Genomic DNA, 9,360 nt, shown 5'->3' on the forward strand with positions numbered 1-9,360 from the left:
GTGTGTGTCTGTGCGCGTTTATCCTTCCATCCCTCCCTCTCTATCCCTCTGATTACTCTTCGAGTCAGTGAGCAATTCCAATACCCTGATGTCTTCTGACAGGTTAAGGGGAGGAGAGGAAGGGAGGAGAGGAGAGAGGAGGGGAGGAGAGAGGAGAGAGAGGAGGTAGGGTCAGGTTCAGAATCAGGTTTGTGTCTACACTGTCTGTTTCTGTAGATATGGATGGGGGTAGAGTTGGAGGAGCACTGAACAGATTTGTGAAAGAAAACACATTTCTACCACCTACAGTACAGTACTAAATAGTACCATTTGAACCCCTGGGCAGATGACTCCCCCTGTCTCTGGTCTCTGCTGCTGTACAGAAGAGAGGTGGGAGGGGTGACATGCCTCTTTCCTGTTATCGGTTTCTGTTTGGGAGAAGCAGATATGTCTAGATTTGTTCTGAGTGTCTATCAGGTGATAGACTTCTCCTGAGGTAGGCATCGATCCCCTTTCATCAGGGTGACTGGCTAGCTAACTGCCATGACAGGGGATCTACAGAGACACATGTGTACACGGGAACAAAAAGAGAGAGAGAGAAAGCGAGAGAGAGAGTGAGAGAGAGAGAGAGAGAGAGAGAGAGAGAGAGAGAGAGAGAGAGAGAGAGAGAATTAACTTTCCCTCCCTCCCTGCCCCCCTCCCTCCATCTTTTGTCTTCTGCTCTGTATCTACCAGAGTAATGTTTTCAACAACAATGTTTTTCAGGCAACATAATCAGATTTATCTTCTGTCCCTCAGCATCCTGTGTAGCTGTACTGATACTGATCCCATTAGAATAACAACCCTAAAACGTTCTCTCTCGCTCTCTCTTTTTCAGCCGTTCTACCCCTGCATTTCTCTCCCTCTGTACTTTTCTCTCTCTCCCTTTACCATTCAACTTGGTCTGTCCCTCTTTTTAACTGTAGTTACTCTTTATTCATTACAGCCTATTAGAAGTTGTCACGGGATTGTCAAATTTGAAACCAAGTTAAATGAGGCCGTTATTTGTGTACTTTCTCTGTGGAGACTTTACATGTCAGCTATTGGTCAACCTTAACAGCCACAGGGTACTCATTCCTTACATCCTTCTTAGACCAGGTGTCCACTGGGTTTATATCCACTGATACACTGCTTATATGTAGTGGATATACACATACACACACACACACACACACTGATACGGATGTACTCCTCTAATGCATTACCATGCTTTTATATGATGAGGGCTGGTAATTAAAAATGCCACTGCAAGACAAGGCAGGGTGCACGGACGACGGAGGGAGGAGGGGAGGAGGGGCGGAGGAGAGGAACAAAAAAAGGGATGGAGGGGGGGTTGGAGGGGTGTCTGGTCCTCTCTTTAATGAGGATCCTAATCAGCCCAGCAGAGCCTGCCCTGAGACCCCAGATTCATTAGACCACACTAACCATACCAGGAGAGAGGGAGAGAGAGGAGAGAGAGCAGAGAGGGAGGAAAGAGAGAGGGAGGGAGTTGAAGAAAGAAAAGTTTTAGATGGAGGAAAATGGCCTGAAATGAGAGAGGAAGCAATAAAAGAGAGAGAGAGAGAGATAGAAAATAAAATAAGCGCAGAGGGGGAATGAATTGGACAGTGAGTTGAAGTGAGAGAGGATGGCCAGCAGTGATAACAGCGCGGGTCATTGGCCAAGTCACGGCTGCCATCGATCCTGTGATTGGCTGTCTGATGGCTCCACCACAGCTGCCAAATCCTTTAACAGTGCCTCTCTGGCAATGTGTGTGTGTGTGTGTGTGTGTGTGTGTGTGTGTGTGTGTGTGTGTGTGTGTGTGTGTGTGTGTGTGTGTGTGTGTGTGTGTGTGTGTGTGTGAGAGAAAGAAAGGGTGCTATCTGGCCACCCGTCGCTCCCCTCTCGCCTCCACCACAGCTGGCTGGCAGGGCTGATAATCTCCCCCTGCCTTCCTCAGGAGACTGGCTGATAAGGCCAGCTCAGAGCTGGGATGATAACCTACACACACCCCTACGCTCTCTCTGTCTGCTTTTGCCTCGGAGGAAAACACACAACAGGAATAGCAAAATGTGTGAGTGTGTGTTGTGAGGATAATTTCCAGTGACGTGAGGACACTGAGGTGAGGTGAGGACCAGTAGCGGTGTCCAGGCCTTCAGCCCTCCTGTCCTCTCACATCTATTGGGCAGCTGTTACAGCATTCAGAGGTGGAAGAAGGATCGGACCAAAGCGCAGCGTGGTAAGTGTTCATGATGATTTTAATTAAAGAAAACACTGAACACTCAATCAAAACAATAAACGATGACGTGAATTTACAAAACCGAAACAGTAACATTTGGCCCAAACACTCACACGGAAACAAACACCCACAAACCAAAAGTGAAACCCAGGCTACCTAAGTATGATTCTCAATCAGAGACAACTAACGACACCTGCCTCTGATTGAGAACCATACTAGGCCGAACACAAAAACCAACATAGAAAAACAAACATAGACTGCCCACCCCAACTCACGCCCTGACCATACTAAAACAAATAATAAAATAACAGAACTATGGTCAGAACGTGACAGCAGCAGAACGAGGAACACACATACTGTCACGTTCTGACCTTAGTTCCTTTGTTTTGTCTTTTGTTTTAGTGTGGTCAGGGTGTGAGTTGGGTGGGTTGCCTATGTTAGTTTGTCTATGATTTTCTATTTCTGTGTTTGGCCTGGTATGGTTCTCAATCAGATGCAGCTGTCAATCATTGTCCCTGATTGAGAACCATATTTAGGTAGCCTGTTTTCCATTGTGTTTTGTGGGTGATTGTTTTCTGTTTTTGTATTCTGTACCAGACAGAACTGTTTCAGTTCATTCTCTTTTGTTGTTTTTCCATTCAGTGTTTCTATTCATAATAACAGATGAACACGTACCACGCTGCACCTTGGTCCTCACCTTCTTCAAGCCATGACAGCCGTTACACATACAGTTGAAGTCGAAAGTTACTATACACCTTAGCCAAATACATTTAAACTTTTCACAATTCCTGACATTTAATCCTAGTAAAAATCCCCTGTTTTAGGTCAGTTAGGATCACCACTTTAAGAATGTGAAATGTCAGAATAATAGTAGAGAGAATTAATTATTTCAGCTTTTATTTATTTCATCACATTCCCAGTGGGTCAGAAGTTTACATACACTCAATTAGTATTTGGTAGCATTGCCTTTAAATTGTTAAACTTGGGTGAAAAGTTTTGGGTAGCCTTCCACATACTTCCCACAATAAGTTGGGTGAATTTTGGCCCATTCCTCCTGACAGAGCTGGTGTAACGGAGTCAGGTTTGTAGGCCTCCTTGCTCGCACATGCTTTTTCAGTTACGCCCACACATTTTCTATGGGATTGAGGTCATGGATTTGTGATGGCCACTCAAATTCCTTGACGTTGTTGTCTTTAAGCTATTTTGCCACAACTTTGAAAGTATGCTTGGGGTCATTGTCCATTTGGAATACCCATTTGCGAACAAGCTTTAACTTCCTGACTGATGTATTGAGATGTTGCTTCAATATATCCACAGAATTTTCCTGCCTCATGATGCCATCTATTTTGTGAAGTGCACCAGTCCCTCCTGCAGCAAAGCATACCCACAACATGATGCTGCCACCCTCGTGCTTCACGGTTGGGATGGTGTTCTTTGGCTTGCAAGACTCCCCCTCGTTCCTCCAAACATAACTATGGTCATTATGGCCAAACAGTTCTATTTTTGTTTCATCAGACCAGAGGACATTTCTCCAAAAAGTATGATCTTTGTCCCCATATGAAGTTGCAAACCGTAGTCTGGCTTTTTTATGGCAGTTTTAGAGCAGTGGCTTCTTCCTTGCTGAGCGGCCTTTCAGGTTATGTCGATATAGGACTTGTTTTACTGTGGATATAGATACTTTTGTACCTGTTTCCTCCAGCATCTTCACAAGGTCCATTGCTGTTGTTCTGGGATTGATTTGCGCTTTTCTCACCAAAGTACGTTCATCTCTAGGAGACAGAACGCTTCTCCTTCCTGAGCGGTATGACGGCTGTGTGGTCCCATGGTGTTTATACTTGCGTACTATTGCTTGTACAGATGGACGTGGTACCTTCAGGTCGTTTGGAAATTGCTCCCAAGGATGAACCAGATTTGTGGAGGTCTACAATTTTGTTTCTGAGGTCTTGGCTGATTTCTTTTGATTTTCCCATGATGTCAAGCAAAGAGGCACTGAGTTTGAAGGTAGGCCTTGAAATACATCCACAGGTACACCCCCAATTGACTCAAATTATGTCAATTAGCCTATCAGAAGCTTCTAAAGCCATGACATAATTTTCTGGAATTTTCCAAGCTGTTTAAAGGCACAGTCAACTCTGTGTATGTAAACTTCTGACCCACTAGAATTCTGAGTGAAGTAATCTGTCTGTAAACAATTGTTGTTGCCAAAACTATAGTTTGTTAACAAGACATTTGTGGAGTGGTTGAAAAACGAGTTTTAATGACTCCAACGTAAGTGTATGTACATTTCCGATATCAACTGTACCTTACAGTACAACTCCTCTCGTCTCTCCTCTCCTCTCCTTTGTCTTTTCTAAATGCCAGAGAAAGAGAGATGATGTGGCCACCACCGCACTGAGAGAGTCTCAAGATTTACATTACGTGGTGCAACAGTTTCCTGTCCAACGATGGGATAGCTACATTACACAGTGATTCATCAACAGGTACTATGGCTGAGAGAGACTGTCATTTACAACTGTTCTAATTCATATAGGGCCTCCAGGCTCAGTAGAAACAAACAGAAATCAATGAGGAAGTGAAGAAGTTCCACAAGGACACTGTGTCCCTGGCTTAGAGGTGAGGGAAGAGCACCTCTGTGTTCCAAGTCTCTCCCCGAGTCTCCACGAGTCTTCCAGAGTCTATTGGATCTAAAAACATTAGTGTATTCAGCTGCTTTGTTTAACTAAATTATGGAAAGCCAGACTGCATTATGACTGAGCAAACAACTATTTTTAATCCCAAAATGTAATTCAATAAAAAGCAATTTAATGAGTCTCGTTTTAACTTCGTGTGTGACGCTAAGTCTATACACACTCTTAAAAAAGTTTGCTGCCTAATAAAATTTGTGCATTAAATAAGCAAATTATTCTAATCAAAAACCTCTTGCTAAACCAATTAGTGATGAATTATAATCTTATGATAAATTATGTTGTGTTGACAGCCTGAGGGAACGGTGCAATCAAACATTAATTATTCATTGGGTAATTAAGTTCATAGGTGTGCATGAGTGTGTGCACACGCCTGTGCATACACGCACGTGTATTTAGAAAGAGGTCGCTGGTTATGTTACCCAGGGGAAGATAGAGTGGACTGGCCTAAGTACAGTCCATGTCAAAACACAAACACACACACTGATGTCATTGCATTACCATGACTACACAACACCTTAGTGCTACCTGCAAGTGGTAAACACACCTAGGAAGAAACACACTACTCCATCAATGAACACACCCCTGACAGAGAGAGATAGAGGGAATGGATATAGCCACGTGACCCAGATACGTCAGAGAGGGTTGAAAGGTCAACGCATGTACCCAGAAAAACATTGGCTGGCATTGATCAAGTTCCATTACATGGAAAATAAAACGTATAAAATACGAGAAGACGGTAGGAAGTTGTTTTCAATGAGAACATGGGAATGAAACAGTTCTACTCTCTACCTATGCTGAAGCATTTGGGGGAACTTGCGGGTCATTTCCTCACAAACACACACCAAACTGTAGCAATTAATCACCATGTGTATTTGTTTTGTATTTGTGTATGTCTGTGTGTGCATGTGCGTGTGTGTGTATTCATATGTCCCTGTATGAGTGTATACGTAAGAGAGAGGAGTGGTGTCATACTGCCATCTAGAGGTGCAGCAGCCAAATGATTAGCTTTCAGACAGACCAAAATCATTCCTCCTGTCTGTCCTGTAGTATGTTCCAGCACTACAGCAATACAGGTGAAATAAACCTGGAATGGTGGTCTCTCTATCATAGTAAATATTCCTTCATGCTACATAAAACGTTACACCTTTATATCAACAGAAGAAAAAAAAAGAAAACACGTGTGTGTGCGTGTGTGTGAGTCGCTCTCTCTGCTGTGGATGAAGCAGTGACAGCTCTATCAGACTGAAAGGGCAGTGTCTGGCCCCTGTCTCAGAGCTGGGTGAGTCTTAACAAATACACATGGAGACTCAAGCACACACATCGCACACACCAACACACACACACACTTTACCTTAATGACTCCATGCTAATTGATGTCCCTAAGGCACTGACCCAACCTGCCATTCTCACCATTCCAGCTTCACACACACACACACACACACACACACACACACACACACACACACACACACACACACACACACACACACACACACACACACACACAGTTTAATCAGTGTGGGTGTACTCATGGGCCCTTTCCCCTGTGGTGCCAGGCTGTATTGTGCTGATGAGTGATGTGGCATATTGATGTCAGGTCTTTATTGTTTGGGTTGACAGTGGAGAGGGAGTGTTGATTATCATGTAACCTTTACACTCCTATCCCTCCCCACTGTCTCTCAGGCTAATGACACTGCTGCTGCTGCTGCTATGTGTGTGTGCGTGTGGGCGTAGTGTGTGTGTGTGTGTGTGTGTGTGTGTGTGTGTGTGTGTGTGTGTGTGTGTGTGTGTGTGTGTGTGTGTGTGGTCTCTAATGAAGAAGGGGGCTTAGAGGCTTTTATTATCTCCTGACGTCAAACCCTCCATTAGACCCTCTCATCACCATGTTGGTCTCTTCATTTTGTTCTCTCTTTTACAGAATATAAAAAGGTGTTTTAAAACTGTTTATGTAGCTCCCTTATCTCTGTGTCACTGAGTTTCTTTGTGTTATGCGCTGTGATATTAAAGTTTCTAGAACATCCAGATAGACAAACAGGCTCACAGACGGACTAACTAGACAAGTTGTGCGGTTGAGAGCCACTGAGACAGAGAGAGAACTTTGTGATTTCAAAGTTGTAGAACATGACCAAAGAGCCGACACACAGACAGGGACGGAGAGAGAGACAGTAGACAGACAAACAGACTCTCACACACACACACACACACATATAGGCTAAGAAATAAGTGAAGAGATTGAGAACCAAAAACAAAATAAAATTCAAACCAAATCAAATGTAAGTTTATTGGTTGTGTACACAGATCTGCAAATGTTACCGAAGGTGCAGCAAAATCATTATGTTCCTAGCTCCAACAGAGCAGTAATATCTAGCAATGCAATAATGAAGAAGTAAAAATGTATAAAAATGAATGAATATCAGAGCGAGCAATATCAGAATGAGTAATGTCAGAATGAATTATGTCGGTGTCACGCCCTGACCTTAGATATCTTTGTTTTCTTTATTATTTTGGTTAGGTCAGGGTGTGACGAGGGTGGTATGTGTGTTTTTGTCTTGTCTAGGGTTTTTTGTACATCTATGGGGTTTTGGTTTGTCTAGGTAATGTAGGTCTATGATGGCCTGAAATGGTTCCCAATCAGAGGCAGCTGTTTATCATTGTCTCTGATTGGAGATCCTATTTATGTTGCCATTTTCCATTTTTGTTTGGGGGGTTATTGTCTATGTGTAGTTGCATGTCAGCACTCGTGTGTATAGCGTCACGTTAGTTTTGTTATTTTGGTAGTTTGTTTAATGTTCTTCGTTTAAATAAAGAAGTGAGTAATGTCAGAATGAGTAAAATCAGAATGAGTAAAATCAGAATGAGTAAAATCAGAATGAGTAAAATCAGAATGAGTAAAATCAGAATGAGTAAAATCAGAAAAGAGTAATATCAGAACGAGTAATATCAGAACGAGTCATGTGAGAACGAGTAATGTCAAAACGAGTAATATGAAAAAGAGTAGTATCAGAACGAGTAATGTGAGAACGAGTAATATGAAAAAGAGTAGTATCAGAACGAGTAATGTCAAAACGAGTAATATCAGAACGAGTCATGTCAGAAAGAGTAATGATATTCTGATATACTCCACTTCAGGGGTGGAGATGGAGAGAGACCACATTTCAGCCGTGCGTAATTGGCCGACTCCCACCACGGTAAAGGAAGTGCAGCAGTTTCTAGGGTTTGCCAACTACTACCGGAGGTTTATCGGAGGTTTATCAGGTAGCGGCTCCCATTACCTCACTGCTGAAGGGAGACTGGTGCGGCTGCACTGGTCGGCTGAGGCGGACAAGGCTTTGGTCACCTGAAGTCTCTGTTTACCTCGGGTCCCGTGCTGGCTCATCCGGATCAGTCTTTGGCGTTCATAGTGGAGTTGGACGACTCCAGGGCTGGGATAGGAGCCGTGCTCTCTCTGTGCAGGGGAAATAATAAGACATGCGGAACTAAGTAGCTAATACTGTTGTAACTGGGATCCTTATTGTAGCAACACACTTTTGGAGGGAAGGCAATCCTGCGCTGTGTTAGCTAAGTTTTCATGTCATCGGGTGTAGTTCATAAAGGTTGCAGCGTGTATGTTGGGATGAAGTGTGAATTCATGCCAGGAATAATAAGTGTGAAGTTTGTCTGCTTATTACAGAAGGGAGGAAATCAATGAGGTATTTTTCCTTTATTCGTGTGTTTAATCTGAACCCGTTATAACGCCGGTTAAACTGTTATGTATGTAAGCACTTCAGAGTTACACCAAGCTAATAAGTCACTCGTAAGTTAAGGAGGTTGTAAGAGTGTGCTTAACTGTATTTTTCATTTACTTTATAGTTCTCATGGAAGGTGATAATTCTGACTAAAACTACAGAATAAAGCTGCCAGTTAAAATCAAGGAACGGTTGTGCTCGTGGTTACTGAAGGGAGATACACCACCCATAGCACATTCTCCAGCAGGTATATTTCACTGGTCACCCACAAAGCCAATTCCTCCTCCGGCCGCCTTTCCTTCCAGTTCTCTGCTTCCAATGACTGGAACAAACTGGAAAAATCACTGAAGCTGGAGACTCATATCTCCCTCACTAGCTTTAAGCACCAGCTGTCAGAGCAGCTCACAGATCACTGCACCTGTACATAGCCTATATGTAAATAGCCTGTCCAACTACCTTGTCACCAATGTTATTATGTATTTAATTTATCTTTGCTCCTTTGCACCCCAGTATCTCTGCTTGTACACTCATCTTCTGCACATCTATCACTCCAGTGTTACATTGCTGTATTGTAATTATTTCGCCACTATGGCCTATTTATTGCCTTATCTCCGTTATCCTACCACATTTGCACACACTGTCTATAGACTTTTTCTACTGTATTATTGACTGTATGTTTGTTTCTTCCATGTGTAACTCTCTGTTGTTGTTT

The 9,360-nt window shown here is 43.1% G+C and overlaps 1 long non-coding RNA gene across 1 annotated transcript; it reads left to right on the forward strand.

Moving 5' to 3' along the window:
- Window positions 1-8,266: 8,266 nt before the first annotated feature.
- LOC135572767 (uncharacterized) lies at window positions 8,267-8,833 on the forward strand. The gene is made up of 2 exons (XR_010464472.1): window positions 8,267-8,612; window positions 8,773-8,833. It is a non-coding gene; the product is annotated as an uncharacterized LOC135572767 (long non-coding RNA).
- Window positions 8,834-9,360: the final 527 nt, after the last annotated feature.

Source organism: Oncorhynchus nerka, linkage group LG8, assembly GCF_034236695.1.
Source record: "Oncorhynchus nerka isolate Pitt River linkage group LG8, Oner_Uvic_2.0, whole genome shotgun sequence".
Lineage (NCBI taxonomy): Eukaryota > Metazoa > Chordata > Actinopteri > Salmoniformes > Salmonidae > Oncorhynchus > Oncorhynchus nerka.